General features: G+C 34.1%; 1 non-coding gene across 1 annotated transcript; it reads right to left on the minus strand.

Annotated features, from left to right (window-relative positions):
• Positions 1-11413: 11413 nt before the first annotated feature.
• On the minus strand, positions 11414-11486 carry TRNAK-CUU (transfer RNA lysine (anticodon CUU)). The gene has a single exon. It is a non-coding gene; the product is annotated as a tRNA-Lys (tRNA).
• Positions 11487-18511: the final 7025 nt, after the last annotated feature.

Raw genomic sequence — 18511 nt, forward strand, 5'->3', positions numbered from 1 at the left:
AGAAAGAAAGAAAGAAAGAAATAAAGAAAGAAAGAAAGAAGGAAAGAAGGAAAGAAAGAGAAAGAATGAAAGAAAGGAAGAAAGAAAGAAAGAAGGGAGGGAGGAAGGGAGGGAGGGAGGCTGGAAGGAAGGAAGGAGGAAAGGAAAGGAAAGGAAATGAAAGGAAAGAAAGAAAGAAAGAAAGAAAGAAGGTAAAATAAAGTTATTAAAATAATTATTAAGAAAAAAATGTTTTAAGGAAAAAAACAACAACAAAAAACAGATGGATAGAACCCTAGGAAAAATGGTGGATGCAAAGCTATACAGACAAAATCTCACACAGAAGCATACAGATACACACTCACAAAAAAAGCAAAAGGGGAAAAATTATAAATCTTGCTCTCAAAGTCCACCTCCTCAATTTGGGATGATTTGTTGTCTATTCATGTATTCCACAGATGCAGGGTACATCAAGTTGATTGTGGAGCATTCATCCACTGCTTCTGAGACTTCTGGGAGGGATTTCCCTTTCTCTTCTTTGTTCTCACAGCTCCTGGGGCTCAGCTTTGGATTTGGACCCGCCTCTGCATGTAGGTCTCTGGAGGGCATCTGTTCTTTGCCCAGACAGGACAGGGTTAAAGGAACAGCTTTGGGGACTCTGGCTCACTCAGGCTAGGGGGAGGGAGGGGTATGGTGTGCGCGGCAAGCCTGCGGTGGCAGAGGCTGGCGTGATATTGCACCAGCCTGAGACGTGCTGTGGGTTCTCCCGGGGAAGTTGTCCCTGGATCCCGGGACCCTGGCAGTGGCGGGCTGCACAGGCTCCCCAGAAGGGAGGTGTAGATAGTGACCTGTCCTCACACACAGGCTTCTTGGTGACACCATCAACAGACTTAGCATCTGTTGCCCATCTCTGTGGTCTCTGCTTTTAGCTGTGACTCGCACCCATCTCCGGAGCTACTTTAAGCAGCACTCTTAATCCCCTCTCCTCGTGCACCAGGAGACAAAGAGGGAAGAAAACGTCTCTTGCCTCTTCAGCAGGTCCAGAATTTTCCCCGGAGTCCCTCCCGGCTAGCCGTGGTGCACTAACCCCCTGCAGGCTGTGTTCACGCTGCCAACCCCAGTCCTCTCCCTTCGCTCTGACTGAAGCCCGAGCCTCAGCTCCCAGCCCCGCCTGCCCCAGCGGGTGATCAGACAAGCCTCTTGGGCTGGTGAGTGCCTGTTGGCACTGATCCTCTTTGCGGGAATCTCTCCACTTTGCCCTCTGTACCCCTGTTGCTGTGCTCTCCTGTGCAGCTCCGAAGATCCCCCCCTTCTGCCACCCACAGTCTCCCCCCGCGAAGGGTCTTCCTTGTGTGTGGAAACCTTTCCTCCTTCACAGCTCCCTCCCACTGGTGCAGGTCCCGTCCCTATGCTTTTGTCTCTGTTTATTCTTTTTTCTTTTGCCCTACCCAGGTATGTGGGGAATTTCTTGCCTTTTGGGAGGTCTGAGGTCTTCTACCTGCGTTCAGTAGGTGTTCTGTAGATGTTCCACGTGTAGATGTATTTCTGCTGTATCTCTGGGGAGGAAGGTGATCACTGTGTCTTACTCTTCCGCCATGTTCCCCAATCTCTCTTGGTATCCTTTCTTATTTATGAAAGCTAGTCAATTTTGGAAAAAGCATAAACTGAGCTGGATTTTGGGGATTCTGGTCCCACAATAATTTAATTTGTTTCATAAACAGTCCCAAGGGCTCTTGAAAGGCAAAGTCAATGAAAGGCAACTCCTTCCCCAAGCACACACGCATGTGCACACACACACACACACACACACACACACACAGTAGTTCATTAATAATGTTAGGTATTCTGAGGAAATTACTGATAGCAGTTTTTTTCTAAATCTTAATCCAAGTGGATGATTAAATTTAAGAAAAATAGTACTGACTTTATTTTGTTATAATTTCATTAAAACTATTAAATTTATAATTTAAGAAATAAAGTGATATATATATATGTATATGTATTTTATCACCTTTTAAAAAAAACTTTAAAATATCCAAGTAATATATATTTGTAGAAATTTTAGAAGGTAAAAAATAAGCACAAAATATTAAATCTCTTATACCAGCAACCAGTGTTAACCACTGGTAAAATTTACAGTATGTTACTTTTTGTATGTGGGTATACTTTTTATAAAATAATGTATTTTATTTTATACTGTTTAGAAATTTGCTTTTTTCACTTAGATAAATATCATGAATCTTTCCATTTAATTAAATATTCTTCTACAGTTTCTTTTTGATGAATGTAAAACATTCATTTGCATTCATGTGCATTTATGTTGTTTCCAATTTTTGAACATTATGTTCAACAATTTAAGTAATAGATTGTAACTAAATCTTTACATATATCCATAATTATTTCCTGTACATTCTATAATTGAAATTTCTAAGTCAAAGACTGAATATTTTACGTCTTTAAATACATATCATTAGAGATTTTAAGACAATTTTAATTTCCACTAATGATATATGATTGCCTGTTTATCTGAACTCTTGCCAACTTGTCAATACTAGATATTAACAGTTTTAAATAAATCTGTACCAATTTCACAGTCAAAGCATTTTATTTCATTGACATTTTAATTTCTATTTTGTACTGTTTTTTCAAACCTTAATTGTCTAATTTTAAAAATTACCTCTTCAAATCTTTGTCCAATTTTTTTCTAATGGAGTTCTTATCTTTCAATAATTTATGAGAGCTCAATATATGCTAATAAGAGTAGTTTCTAGTTGTATATTCTGAAACTATATATTTTCCCCATTTTGTATTTGCCTTTTCATTTTATTTTTTTTTACCTTTTTAAATTATGGAATTTTATGTTTATGTTTTCATTTTTATTGGTCAAATCCATTATATTTTTCTTTATGCTTTCTCTCTTTAGAGTTATATGTTTTTTGTTGGAGAATATTTTGGTAATAACTTTTGGCTTTATATTTTCTCAAGTCTTTTAAGTTTTTGATTCTTGATGCATTGTTGAATTGTTGCTTTGCTGAAACTTCATTTCTTGGTGAATGACTGTTTTTTGGTTTTCCCTTATTTCTAGAAATGTTCAGAGCTTTTGCACTGTGAATGAGCAAACATTTTCTAAAGAACTACTTCTCAAATACTTCAAACATCATAACAATATATCGAGCTTCATATAACAGCTTAATGTGTATAAGTATGATTGTTTCATTTCTGCAAGCATTGTTAGAATTGGGATATCACAGAAAAGTTAACTCTTTTATTTAAAACACATGAATACCACTCTGTGTTGGGTAAGGACGTTTAATACAGTCTATCAGTAAGACTTTACTAGTTTATTTTACTGATTGTGGTTTCAAACATAACAATTTCCTTTCTGGAAAGCCCTGCTTTAATCTTTGTGAGTTATAGACTCTTAGAAGTGAACATTGCATAAAAGTTTATCAAGTTTAAACCTATTACATTATAGCTAAGGAATGGAACTTAAAGAGATTAAGTGGATTTGCCTCATATCATACAGCTAGTCAACTCAGGTCTGGACACCATTACTCTGATTAAAAATAGATATTTTTACTGTCTCTAATCTTTAGAAATCAATGTTTGACATAGCAGTGATGTGAGCCATACTGCTGCCTTAAAGCCTCTTTTTTCTACAGAAATATTTGTGTAACCATTATGAAAAAGTTGAGAAATACATAAAACTATATATATATAAATACACTCTTTTGTAAAATTTGTTTGTTGCATATTTTAACCTAGCGTTGTGTCGTAAATGTTTCCTCACACTTACCATAATATTTTTTTATGTTATGTAATACCATGATCATTATTAAGGCCACTCTTATTTTTACATGCTTTTAAAAATGTACTTCTGTTATTCTGTTTTTCCTTATTTTAGCTAAATGTTCATAATGAACATGTATTTTTATAGTAAAAAGGAAACATTATTTATATAAAATATCTTTGAAATAATACTTTCAGGACCTCAAAGTGGTGGTGAGATTGTACAATGAACTGCTTTAAATCATTCAGGTTTAGAAGCACAGAAGATTTTAAAATTTATTAACAACATAAAATAGTTTAATTTTAAATATCTGAGATATACCAACCAAAGTCATACTTATTCCTATATGTTTAGTTAAAGGATTTATTCATGAACTCTTAAGTTTAGTCAGTTTTTCCCATTCTTCCTCTTTTAATCTTCCACTTTATCCCTTTACTATTGAATCTATCTCTTGATCATGTCTAGAGTCATGATCTGTTTACCTAATTACTTTGAAGAATAGAAAGCTATCTGTCCACTTTCCCATACCATCCCAATTTTGGTTTTTTAGCACTTTAGGGTTTTTTTTAGATTTAATTAAACATTCTACAATGTGATTGGCATATATCCAATTAATAGGAATTTCCAATAGAAAAAGTTCATTGAATTATTGCTTTTCAATAATATTTCATATTTCTAAACTGAGTTTTAAATTTAGTGTTTATTATTGTGGGTTATAGACAGGTCAATAATACTACATATTTCTAAACTGAGTTTTAAATTTAATGTTTACTATTGTGGGTTATAGGCAGGAAAATAATATTCTTTACTATTGTTAGAATGAGAAATTACAGTAAATTATTTTTGGTCCATTGTAGGAAAGCAGTCACGCAAGACAAAATAATTATAGTTTAGCCATAAAACCTGGGCAAGAAATTAAAGAACCCTAATAAATACACTGATGCTCTCATAAAAGTTTACCAAATGTTTGTCTCCCTTTCAAAATGGAAAGAAAATTCTCTAATAAAGATGTCACAGAATATAACTACTCATGACATGTATCACTGCTTATTTTAAGTCTTCTGCTAGAAGTACATGTATAAATTTTGGTGGCAATATGGTATAATTGATAAAATGTGTAGCTTATATGTTTCTCCATCAGCATACCTCTGTCCTTATTTGTTATGTCTGATTAGTAAGTAGGCAAATATATATAAACACAAAAAGAAGCCTAGTACCAAGGGACATGGAGGACCCAGGACAGGAAGCAACCGCCCTGGCATGAAGGGACAAATATTTTGAACCTAAATGCTTTCTATCAAAAGATAGAGAGGGAAAAATGATGGAGGAAATTTTCGCATATTGAGGTATGACAAGTCATTCTGGCTTATACATGATTTAACTTAAACCAGAACAGCAAATTTCATGGCCTATTAAACATATATTATACACCTGCTTTAACCTTAAAGAAAAGAATACATTAAAAAATCAAAATGGAGTAACTGTGGTTCAGGCACACAAAATAAACTAGGTAGCCATTGTGGGCATGATATTAGACATGTTCCTGTATTACTGAGAACTTGAATTTTCTGAACTGTATCAAAATTAAGGACACCACCAGCTGTTCTCAAAACAATATCTACTAACAACTGCCAACTACAATCTTATGGTCTCAAGGTCTCCTCTTATAACTATGAAACCTTTCTCTCAGTTTAGGAATAGTAGTCAGAAATGAGACAGTCAAGCAGTAGCCTCCCAGAAGAAGGCACTAGATTCTTTAGCCAGAATAATTCTAGACAATAAAATGGCTTTAAATTATATTTTAGCTGAAAAAAAAATGGAGACATATGCAAAGTGGTCAATAGCTCCTGTTATGTATGTTAACATCCCTGGAAAAGTTGAAACCAAAATAAATAGAATAATTCAAAAGGTGACTTGATTAGAGAATGTACATAAAGAGGACCCACTCCAAAATTTATTTTTCTGGTTGCCATTTGGAATAGGAGAACTCTTTCAGAGAATACTACAAGGGTACATTTTAATCATTATCCTCATTGTAATATGTCTACTAATTTTCAAATGTTTGTCCAGGTGCTATGATGAAGCAATCAAAGTGAGAGGTAATGTTTTCATAATTGAAAATATTGATGGTAAGCCTGGGACTCAGAATTCTTTAAAATGAAAGTCAATGACTTTCTCTTTTCTAATCCTCATGTACTGTTGGTGTGAATGTAAATTGGTGCAACCACTAATGAAAACAGTATGGAGATTCCTCAGAAAGTTAAAAATAGAAGTACCATATGATCCAGAAATTTCACTCCTGGGTATTTATATGAAGAAAATGAAAACAATAATTATAAAAGATACATGTACCCCTGTGTTTATTACAGAATTATTTACAATAGCCAAGATATATATGGAAGCAACCTAAGTATCCATCAACAGATGAATTGTAAAAAAAAAACCCACAGCTACAAACACACATCCTGTACTATATTAATTTTAAAAAATATCCTATGAGAAACTGTATGTTTTTAAAGGTTATTAAATGTATTCAGAAGTTTCCCAATCAGAAAATGCTGGTATGACAAACAGTGCATACTATGATAATAATTATTTATAAAAACATTACATTTCCTAATGGTTGAATAATTTTCTGTTTTATAGTCAATTTATAAACAAATTATTCAGCTGATGTTATATACAAGTTTCAGAAATCTCTACTTTAGAAATGCATTGGTGAACAGCATTTATTTCTCACAGTTTTGTTTCCTGATAATTCACAGTTGTTAAGGAAAACTGCATCTGCTTATGATCAGCTACTCTCAACTGACTTAGCTTTTTCTTTAGATATTCTTTTTCATTTTCTGTGTTCAACATGTCAATAGGGTTTTTAAAAGTAAGGCAATATATATTGTATTTATCAAATGTCCTAATGTAGGTTTTCTCCTTCTGGAATTCTATGGGAGCATTTTTATTCCCATGGCAGTTTAGTTTCCTAGACAGACAAGTTTGAATTTCCTTGTTTTGTGTTTTTATTTTTTTCTAAAGACACTTCATATAATCCCACCCACCCTGAGAATAAGTCATTGTTCCCTACGACATGCTCCCAAGCACTTGTCCATGCCATTATTCTGGTATTCAGCCTTGTTATATTAGTTATGAATTTATTTTCTCTCCATGCTAAATTGTTAGCTTCTTACAGACAGAAATTTCATCTTATTGGCCTGTACCTTCTTCATCAATCTTAGCCAACTACCTGAGATGGATTGAGTGTTCCATAAATGTTGGTTAAGTAGATGAATAATAGGAAAAGTCAAAATTTTAAAGAGGAGTGGCCTTTGGGGTACGTGAGCTTGTTTGATTCTGAATATATTCTAAGTAAGAAGTAAATACATCTTTCTTTTAAAAATATGAGTTCTCAACCTACAAATGGCCAACAGGTACATGAAAAGATGCTCAAGGTCACTCATCTGCAGCAAAATGCAAATCAAAACCACAATGAGATATTGTCTCACACCTGTTAGAATGCCATTATCAAAAAGACAAGAGATGTCAAGTGTTGGTGAGGATGTGGAGAAAAGGGACCCCTTTGTACAATGTTGATGGAAATGTAAATTAGAGCAACCACTTTGGAAAACAGTATGGTTGTTCCTCAAAAAATTAAAAATATAACCACCACATGATCCAGCAATCCTAGGTGTGGGTTTATACTCAAAGAAAATGAAAACAGTATCTCAAAGATATATTTGAACTCCTATTTGTACATAGGAGTGCAGCATTATTCACAAGAGCCAAACTATGGAAGAAAAACCCATGTCCCTCAATGATGAATGAATAAAAAAGATGTTACTTATATATATATATGTTATATGTTTTATATATATATATATATTATATATATATTATATATATATATATATATATATATCATGAGAAAGAAAGACATCCTGCACAACATGGACAGACTTTGAAGGCATTATGATAAGTGAAATAAGTCAGATATAGAAAGACAAATAGTTGCATATCACTTACATGAGAAATCTAAAAAAGTCAAACTCATAGAAACAGAGATTAGAATGGGGGTTACCAGGGGCTGGGGGATAAGGGAAAATGGAAGACGTTGATCAAAGAGTACAAACTTCCAGTTATAAGATGAATAGTTCTGGGGATCTAATGTATAGCATAGTGATTATAGTTAATAATACCGTATTATACACTTGAATGTTGCTAAGAGAGTAAATCTTAAAAGTTCTCAATACAAAAAAATAGTAATTATGTGACATGATGGGAGTCTTAGCTAACATTATGGTGGTAATCTTTTTGCAATATGTGTTTCAAATCAACACGATGTACACATTAAACTTACACACTGTTATATGTCAATTATATCTCAATAGAGTTGGAAAAAATAAAAATATGGGTTCTCAATGTGAAAAATAAGAACCCCAAGTTATTAATTTTTATGCTATCCATTCCAGTAGAGGGTGCTATAATTGGAAATGAAATGTTAAATTTCTCATCACATGATGGAGAACTTATTTCAGAAAGTAATTCCTGAAATATGTCTCTCTTTAAAATACATTCTGACAACGCCCCCCTATTAATTGGATATAGACTTGCAGCTCTCCATGTTTAACCACTTTCCTCCTAAAATAGGAGGTCAGATTCAGTTTACCTTAATTATATTTTTTGCTTTGGATATATATGCCAGGAAAACCTCAGGGATGATTCTCATTTCAAAGCTAATGGTAATTTTCCTATACCAGAAAATTATCATTAAATTTATTATTTATCTTAGTAAACACCAGCAGGGTCCCTGGACTATGAATACATGCCTTGCATGGGGGACAGATACCATCTAGAAAATGCCCTTTGGGTATTAGTCAGGAAAATATACTTAGGTAGGCTATGCATATAATCATAAAAGGAAAAGTGTAAGGTCTACTCAAGAGGATCCTGACTACCCTTTAGAGGGATAGGATGCAAAAGAAAGGAGACTATAATATATCTTTTTTTCCATGGCAAAATGTTTTCTTTTTGGAAGGTGTGGAAAATTCAAGATTTTAAAAGCTTTGATGAGTGCCGAGAAGATAGTGGGGCCCATGGTTAAGGGTAAAAATAGGGAAACCACTAAAAAGTGGGGAAAATATAGTGATCAGCACCTAAAAAATGATAAGGGAAAAGATTCTGTTTTCTTCCCATATCCAATTTAAGTCAGTAAAGGGATTTGAAGATGGTATAATATGGTCTATTTTCTAGCTTTTTTATAGGAAGAAGACTTTATTGTTCCAGGTTAACCAAGAAATAGAAGCTGATTAAGTCCCAGAAGACAGTTGTCACTACTCAGATAAATTGACATGTGAATGTTCAAAGGCTAATATTCCAAAGAAAGTATTATAAAAATGAGGTTGCTTTTCATTAAAATACAGCTGTAGTTTTTTCCTAGCAATGTAAGAAATTCTGAAAGCTAGGAAGATGACACAAAAGCCTAAATATCAGTCATTCTTCAGACTTGTGTTTCAGTATAGGATAAGAAGTTCCCTTATGCTACCTAACAAAACAGTGATGAGTGATATTTTAAGCCCAAGAAGAGGCTTACTATATACCAAGTATTGCTGCTAGACTACAATTATGTAAGGGATGAGCTTCACATCCCAATCAGGGCGTTTAAAAGCAGTGTTCAAAAACAGAAATAAGACAGAATCTCTCTCGATGTCTTTGGAAACAACTACCTTCCCGAGGGAAGACACAAAAGGAAAACTAAGCTTCTTAACACATGAGGAAACAGAAATGCTTCAGAAATAGCATTTTTATGTATACATATTCTAGCTGACAACTATGGGTATACTTTTATCCTTTACTTGCTTAGTTTCTGTGAACTAAAAATCTGTGTTTGTGTTCGTGAATCCAGATTCCTACATGAGCTTAAAGAAATAGGATTGGTAAACCATATATATTTTCCACAAATAATTCAATACCCCACATTATACTCCTATTGCCATCTTTTTTCTGACTCCCTATTGATCAGTCTGCTAGACTGCATCTGGAAAGTAGCATTTCTGTTCTTTTCAAATAGTGTATGTTACTGATTGTTATTTTGGCACCTCTGAATTAGTTATACAGTAACAGTTGTGATTTTTCTTACATTAAAAATACATACATAGACATAATACATCCAATTCTTGATTATTCAGGAGGAGATGATCTAGTTGGTCATATCTCAAAGTCCCTTTGTTTCTCTTTCTTTCCCATACTGCTTGCCTCAAAGTCTTTTCCAGAGTTAGCAGGACACGAAAAGGAGATGAAACTCAAATCAGATAATTTTACTCCCACTCAATAATCCTCGGAAAAGATATAGTGGATATAGAAGAAATCTGAAATTATTGGTTAAAGGCTTGAGGATTACATATAGATTTAAATTGTCCATGCTTTCCCACTTGTACCCTAGAGTAACTTATAAGTTCTATAAAAATAAAGTAAAATAAGCTATTGAGATCTAAGTTCCCAAATTTGAAGATTAGGCTGACTATTATTATGCACCAATTTAATACTTTGTAGCAGTCAAATATTTTGCTTTATTGCTTATTTATTCTGGTGATTTTCAACTCTCTTTTCAGAGGTTATTTTAATACCTTTGGGGCTTTTGGTCTTGCTTTGCTTTTTTTTTTTTTTTTTGAGTTTTTATTTTCTAATAGATGGTCTCTGAAAGATGATTGCATTGGAGAATGGGATGACTGACCAGGAGAAGAAAGTACGGAATTTCAACATTCATTCTTCAGCAAGGGGTAAGCCAACCTTCTGGAAAATATTAAGCATAAGGTATGGGAACTGTTACCACAAGTTTTTTATAGGATTTTGAACTACAAGAAGTCTTTCCTTGATCTACACATTTTACAATTGTTATAAGTTTTAGGGGTCAAGTTTGTTTAGGGGGCACTTGGGATTGGCCATCTGGAAAACTCATTTGCTAGGTACTTCTTCTAGTTATCTGGAAAGATGACTTTTTGATATCAATTTATCCAAAGACTTATGACCACCTTACCTGAGGCATATTTTATTATCTTTGCTAATTTTACCATGCAGATGAGGATATAACATTTTAGGAAGTGGATAGAAGAGATAGGATACATTATGAAGTAATGAATTGTATTTTGATATTTTTCTTAATGAGCAAAATATCTTCTGAACCTGACTGTTCACACCCAGAGCTGTTGATTAGTCAAGAAAGAACATAAAAGAGTAACACAGTTTTTCACTTATAAGACATCTATTTACTTTGATATTTTGCATGAAGCTTATATACAGATGAAGTCTGTGTTCTGGAACTTCAAGACAAAAGGCAAAATCAAGAAGATTTGGAATATTATTTAGACCAAAGTATGTTTTAGTTTTCAAAGCATGAGTTGTGAACCCCCTAGGAGTCTCCAAAACATTTTCAGGGGATCTGTGAGATCAGAACTATTTTCATAATAACACCAAGCATTATTATTATTTTAAATATTTATTTATTTATTTGGCTGTGCTGGGTCTGAGTTGTGGCATGCAGGATCTTTGTTGCCACGTGCAGGATCCTTTAGTTGCATCATGTGGGTTCCTTTAGTTGCGGCATGCATGCTCTTAGTAGCAGCATATGGGCTCTTAGTTGTGGCATGCAGGATCTAGTTCCCTGACCAGGGATCAAACCTGGGTGCCCTGGATTAAGAGTGCAGAGTCTTAACCACTGGACCACCAGGGAAGTCCCCCAAGACATTATTAATAGCCGTTTTTACTCTCATTCTCTCATAAGCACAGTGGAATTTTCCCAAAGATACATGATGTCTGATGATGTCATCATTCTAATTTAATATATAATGGGTATATAATTGTAATTTGTAAAACAATTTATAAATATTTAATATGTTAGTTTTAAACTGTTATATGGTAAATACTGATAGATATAACCCATATAGACAAAAGCTCTTTGGGATCCTATAATTTTTTAAAAGTGTAAAATTGTACTAAGTCTAAAGAGTTTGAGAAGCACTGACATAGACCAAGCTTGATTCACAAAGCATTATTTTTCATAATACAAAAACACCATGGTCTTTGTTTTAGCTGTGATGACCATGGAATGGCCTTCTCCATTATGTGAGGTAGGAGAACGAAGAAGAAAGCTAAACTAAGATGAACCAGTATCCAATGCCATTGAAAAAAGAGCCATGCACAGATACATCTGAGTCTACTTTACATCTTGTTTGGCTCATTCAGAGTAATATTCAGAGTAGTATTTAGACATATGAACTGACCAATATTTACTTTGAATTTTCAGCTTCCACATAGATAATAATGGCTCTTATATCCTGTTAGTATAAGTGATGATCTTAGTAGTTTAAAGGGGATATCATATTTTTCTTCTAATTTTTAGGGAAGAAAACAAAATCTTCAGCTGCTTTTTCTACTATGGTGTCACCTTTTTAGTTTTGCATCCATTGGCTCAGCAAACATTGAGGAAAATGGTACATACCACCCATAAAAGAAATGATCAGATCTGGTTTAAAAGATGACAGACAATTTCGTCATTATCACAGAATCAAAATAGGCATCTGGCTTATTCCAAATGTGATTGATCCCTCTTCTGGATCCTGATACAATTTATTTTCTCTGCTGCTCATTTGTGATTTATAACATACTGCTTTTCACAGCTAGTTATTTTTTTAAATATATAAATATTTAAACTTCTCTCCTGATCTGTTAACCACATGAGGGATTTTTGACAGGTAGTTCATTCTTTAAGCACTTTTAGAGAAGATGAAAACAAGTTGGAAGTCCCAATTTCCATTTCTCAAATTTCAACTTGAGTGACATAAAATCTGTAGTTCCTTGCTTGCTAGAACCAAAGTTTATTCACTTTAGTGACACTACATAAAGCATCAATTTAGAGTCACTGATAATGTGGTGTGTTGCTTTTTCTCTTATCTGTATTACATTTTTAATTAAAGGTTTTACTGTGCTTATACTGTGAGATTCTGAGAGAATAACTCATTTTTTTAGATCTATTAAATATAGTGGTAATGGACCTTAAAGTCATGCCCAAACGATGCAGATCCAAATAATTAAAGCCAGTTTAGTCACCAACTATGAAAATAATTACAACATTGCTTTTATTTACATTTTTTGGTTTTTTTCTTTTTAAATTTTTTTATTGAAATATAATTGATTTGCAATATTATATTAGTTTTGGGTGCACAGCACAGCAATTCAGTATTTTTACAGATTATACTCTATTAAAAGTAAGTAAAAGATAATGGCTATAATTCCCTGTGCTATATGATATATCCTTGTTAATTACCTATTTTATACATAGTAGTTTATAGCTCTTAATCCCATATCCCTAACTTGACCATCCCCCTTTCCATCTCCCATCTGCTAACAACTAGTTTGTTTTCTATAAATGTGAATCTGTTTCTTGCTTTCTATATACATTTGTTTGTATTATTTTTAAAATTCCATATGTAAGTGATATTATACAGTATTTCTCTATCTGACTTATGACACTGAGCATAATATTCTCTACATCCATCCATGTTGATGCAAATGACAGAATTTCATTGTTTTTTATGGCTGAGTAATATTCCATTGTGTATATACACCATATTTTCTTTATCCATTAATTTGCTGATGGAAATTGTGTTGCTTCAATATGTTTCCAATTGTAAATCAATTTTGGGGTGCATGTATGTTTTTGAATTAGTGTTTTCATTTCTTTTGAATCCATACACAGGAGTGAAATTTCTGGATCATATGATAGACAGGAGTGAAACTTCTGGATCATATGATAGTTCTATTTTTAGTTTTTTGAGAAATTTCCATACTGTTCTCCATAGTGGCTGCACCAATTTACGTTCTCACCAATGGTGTACATGTGTTCCCTTTTCTCCACATGCTTACCAATATTTGTTATTTGTGGACTTTGAAACTAGCCATTCTGACAGATGTGAGGGGATATCTCATTGTTGTTCTGATCTACATTTCTTTAATGCTTAGTGGTGTTGAGCATCTTTAATGTGCCTGTTAGCCATCTTTACATCTTCTTTGGGAAAAATGTCTATTCAGGTGTTCTGCTCATTTTTAATTGGATTGTTTGTTGTTTTGCTATGGAGATGTATCAGTAGTTTATATAATTTGGACATTGACCCCTTATCGGTCATAGCATTTACAAATATTTCCCCCCCGCCATTCAGTAAGTTGTCTTTTCATTATCTTGATGGTTTCATTTGCCGTGCAAAATCTTTTAAATTTAATTAGATCCACTTTGTTTATTTTCCTTTTATTTATTTATCTTTTTCGCCTTAGAAGACAGAACCAAAAAATATTTCTATGATTTATGTCAAAGAGTGTCCTGCCTATGAGCTCTTCTAGGAACTTTTTTTGGTTTCAGGTCATACATTTCAGTCGTTAATCCATTGTGAGTTTATTTTTGTATATGATGTGAGGAATTTCTAATTGCATTCTTTTACAGGCGCTGTCCAGTTTTCCCAGCACCATTTATTGAAGCAACTGTCTTTTCTTCATTGTGTATTCTTGCCTCCTTTGCCATAGATTAACTGACCACAGGCATGTGGGTTTATTTCTTGGTTCTCTATTCAGTTCCGGCGATATATGTGGGGTTTTATTTTGTTTTTCTTTTTTTGCCAGTACAGTGCTGTTTTATCTTTTCAAATTTCTTTATTGGAGTATAATTGCTTACAAAGTTGTTAGTTTCTGTTGTACAACAAAGTGAATAAGCTATAACTATACATATATAACCATATCCACTCTTTATTGAGCTTCCTTCCCATCCTCCCTATCCCACCCATCTACGTCGTCACAAAGCATCGAGCTGATCACCCTGTGCTATGCAGCAGGTTCCCACTAACCACCCATTGTACATTTGGTAGTGTATATATGTCAATGCTACTCTCTCACTTTGTCCCAGCTTCCCCTTCACCCACTGTATCCTCAAGTCCGTTCTCTACATCTGAGCCTTTATTCCTACCCTGCCGCTAAGTTCATCAGTACCGTTTTCTTAGATTCCATATATGTGCATTAGCATAAGGTATTTGTTTTTCTCTTTCTGACTTACTTCACTCTGTATAACAGACACTAGGTCCATCACCCTCACTACAAATAACTCAATTTCATTCCTTTTTATGGCTGAGTAATATTCCATTGTATATATGTGCCACACCTTCTTCATCCATTCAACTCTCGATGGACTTTTAGGTTGCTTCCATGTCCTGGAAATTGTAAATAGTGCTACAACGAACATTGTGGTACGTGTATTTTTTGAATTATGGTTTTCTCAGTGTATATGCCCAGTAGTGGAATGGCTGGGTCATATGGTAGCCCTATTTTTAGTTTTCTAAGGAACCTCCATAATGTTCTCCATAGTGGCTGTATCAATTTATATTCCAACCAACAGTGCAAGAGGGTTCCCTTTTCTCCACACCCTCTCCAGTATTTATTGTTTGTAGATTTTTTGATGATGGCCATCCTGACTGGTGTGAGGTGATACCTCATTGTGGTTTTGACTTGCATTTCTCTAAAGATTAATGATGTTAATCATCTTTTCATGTGTTTGTTGGCAATCTGTATATCTTCTTTGCCTGTTTGTTTTGTCTATTTAGGTCTTCCACCCAGTTTTGGATTGGGTTTTTTGTGGGGTTTTTTTGATATTGAGCTGCGTGAGCTGCTTGTATATTTTGGAGATTTATCCTTTGTCAGTTGCTTCATTTGCAAATATTTTCTCCCATTCTGAGGGTTATATTTTTGTCTTGTTTATGGTTTCCTTAGCTGTGCAAAAACTTTTAAGTTTCATTAGGTCGCATTTGCTTATTCTTGGGACCATTACTCTACGAGGTGGCTCAAAAAAGATTTTGCTGTGATTTATGTCAGAGTGTTCCACTTATGTTTTCCTCTAAGAGTTTTATGGTGTCTGGCTTTACATTTAGGTCTTTAATCTATTTTTAGTTTATTTTTGTGTATGGTGTTAGGGAGTGTTCTAATTTCATTCTTTTACAGGTAGCTACCCAGTTTTCCCAGCTCCACTTATTGAAGAGGCTCTCTTTTCTCCATTGTATGTTCTTGCCTCCTTTGCCAAAGATAAGCTGACCATATATGCCTGGGTTTATCTCTGGGCTTTCTATCCTGTTCCACAGATATACATTTCTCTTTTTGTGCCAGTGCCTTACTCTCTTGATTACTGTGGGTTTGTAGTATAGTCTGAAGTCAGGGAGCCTGATTCTTCCAGCTCCATTTCTCTTTCTCAAGACAGTTTTGTTTATTCAGGGTCTTTTGTGTTTCCATACAAATTGTGAAATGTTTTGTTCTAGTTCTGTGAAAAATGCCATTGGTAGTTTGATAGGGATTGCACTGAATCTGTAGATTTATTTGAGTAGTATAGTCATTTTCACAATGTTTATTCTTCCACTTCAAGAACATGGTATATCTTTCCATCTGTTTGTACCGTCTTTGATTTCTTTTATGAGTGACTTAAAATTTTCTTCATATAGGACTTTTGCCTCCTGAGGTAAGTTTATTCCTAGGTATTTGCTTCTTTCTCTTGCAGTGGTAAATGCGAGTATTTCCTTGATTTCTCTTTCTGATTTTTTGTTGTTAGTGTATAGGAAGGCAGGAGATTTCTGTGCATTAATTATGTATCATGCTACTTTACCAAATTCATTTATTAGCTCTAGTAGTTTTCTGGTGACATCTTTAGGGTTTTCTACGTATAGTATCATGTAATCTACAAACAGTGGGAGATTTATTTCTTCTTTTCCAATTTGGATTCCTTTTTTCTTTTTCTTCTCTGATTACTGTGACTAAAACTTCCAAAACTATGTTGAATAATAGTGGTGAGAGTGGGCACTCTTTTCTTGTTCCTGATCTTAGAGGAAATGCTTTCATATTTTCACCATTGAGAATGATGTTGGCTGTGGGTTTGTCATATATGGCTTTTATTATGTTGATGTAGGTTCCCTCTATGCCCACTTTCTGAAGAGTTATTTTATCATAGATGGGTGTTGAATTTTGTTGAAAGCTTTTTCTGTATCTATTGAGATTATCATAAGGTTTTATACTTCAGTTTGTTAATATGGTGTATCACATTGGTTGATTTTCATATATTGAAGAATACTTGCATTACTTGGATTAACCTCAGTTGATCATGGTGTATGATCCTTTTAATGTGCTGTTGGATTCTGTTTGCTAATATTTAGTTGACGATTTTGTATCTATATTCATCACTGATATTGGCCTCTAATTTTATTTTCTTGTGACATTTTTGTCCTATTTTGCTATCAGGGTGATAGTGGGCTCATAGAATGAGTTTGGGAGTGTTCCTCCCTCTGCTATATTTTGGAAGAGTTTGAGGGGGATAGGTGTTATCAATTCTCTAAATGCTTGATAGAATTCACCTGCGAAGCCATCTGGCCCTGGGCTTTTCTTTTTTGGAAGATTTTTAATCATAGTTTCAATTTCAGTGCTTGTGATTGTTCTGCTCTTATTTTCTATTTCTTCCTGGTTCAGTCTCGGAAGGTTGTGTATTTCTAAGAATTTGTCCATTTCTTCCAGGTTGTCCATTTTATTGGCATATAGTTGCTTGTAGTAATCTCTCATGATCTGTTGTATTTCTGCAGTGTCAGTTTTTACCTCTTCTTTTTCATTTCTAATTCTGTTGCTTTGTGTCTTTGCCCTTTTTTTCCTGATGAGTCTGGCTAATGCTCAATCAATCTTGTTTATCTTCTCAAAGAGCAACCTTTTAGTTTTATTGATCTATGGTATTGTTTCCTTCATTTCTTTTTCATTATTTCTGATCTGATCTTTATGATTTCTTTCCTTCTTCTAACATTGAGGGGTATTTTTTCTTCCTGTTTGCTTTCAGTACAAGGTTAGGTTGTTTATTTGAGATGTTTCTTGTTTCTTGAGGTAGTATTGTATTGCTATAAACTTTCTTCTTAGAATGCTTTTGCTGCTTCCCATAGGTTTTGGGTCCTCGTGTTTTCATTGTCATTGTTTTCTAGGTATTTTTTTGATTTCCTGTTTGATTTCTTCATGATCTCTTGCTTGTTTAGTAGTGTATTGTTTAGCCTCCATATGTTTGTAATTTTTACAGCTTTTTTTTCCCTGTAATTGATATCTAGTCTCTTAGTGTTGTGGTTGTAAAAGATGCTTGATATGATTTCAGTTTTCTTAAATTTACTGAGGCTTGATGTGTGACACAAAATATGATCTATCCTGGAGAATATTCCATGAACACTTGAGATGAAAGTGTATTCTGTTGTTTTTGGATGGAATGTCTTATAAATACCAATTAAGTCCATCTGGTCTAATGTGTCATTTAAAGCTTGTATTTTCTTATTTATTTTCTGTTTGGATAATCTGTCCATTGGTATAAGTGGGGTGTTAAATTTCCCTACTATTACTGTGTTACTGTTGATTTCCCCTTTTATGGCTGTTAGTATTTGCCTTATGTATTGAGGTGCTCCTATGTTGGGTGCATAGATATTTACAACTGTTATATCTTCTTCTTGGATTGATCCCCTGATCATTTTGTAGTGTCCTTCCTTGTCTCTTGTTACAGTCTTCATTTTAAATTATTTTTATATCTGTTATGAGTATTGTTATTCTAGCTTTCCTTTGAGTTCCATTTGCGTGGAATATCATTTTCCATCCCCTCACCTTCATATGTATGTGCCCCTAAGTCTGAAATGGTTCTCTTGTGGACAGCATATATACGGGTCT

Source organism: Delphinus delphis, chromosome X (genome assembly GCF_949987515.2).
Source record: "Delphinus delphis chromosome X, mDelDel1.2, whole genome shotgun sequence".
NCBI lineage: Eukaryota > Metazoa > Chordata > Mammalia > Artiodactyla > Delphinidae > Delphinus > Delphinus delphis.